Genomic DNA, 765 nt, shown 5'->3' on the forward strand with positions numbered 1-765 from the left:
TATCTTCTGTAAAAAAAGAAAACACAATCAAAGAGGTCTTTTAGTTCTGTTTTTTGGAAATAAAATGATATTTAATAAAAAGACATTTTAACATCTTGCACTTTATTCTATATTTCAGAATTTCAATTAAAATGAGCAGGTTGTTATGATATTTCTAAGTTTGGTTAAAAACTCATGCAATCTCAACTTTTATAGCATCCTGTGAATCATGTGATAAGATCAAAGACCACTGTCACTTCTAATTGGAATCCCAAGTAACAGGTTTAGAATTTCCGGGGGGCAGAGCCAAGATGGCGGAGTAGAAAGACGCACATACACATAGCTCCGAAACCACAACACATAGAACGGCTACAAGGAAGTAACTCATGGCGAATTCTGCACCCAGAGGCCACGGAACATTGGAGCAAGGGAGATTTCTGTTCCGGAGAGACCTGCAAACCTCTCGCGGGGGTTCCTTCGCACTGCGGACTAGGCGCCGGGACTGGGAGCTGAGTGCAGCCCTGCAGCGGCCGCGGCACCGAGAAGAAAAGATCCAAGCGGGCTTCAGGGACGGGATCTCCAGTGGCCACGCGGGTCCCTCCACCCACAGAGGGACCTGCAAACCTCTCGCAAAAGGTCCGTTGCGCTGCAGATGCGGAGCCCAGCCCAGACCTGCTGCGGCCGCGGTCCCGGCACCAAGAGAAACAGATCCAACCAGGCTTCAGGGACGGGATCACCAGTGGCCGCACAAGTACCTCCACCCACAGGTGACGGGGGTCGGTGAGA

Source organism: Notamacropus eugenii, chromosome 2, assembly GCF_028372415.1.
Source record: "Notamacropus eugenii isolate mMacEug1 chromosome 2, mMacEug1.pri_v2, whole genome shotgun sequence".
NCBI lineage: Eukaryota > Metazoa > Chordata > Mammalia > Diprotodontia > Macropodidae > Notamacropus > Notamacropus eugenii.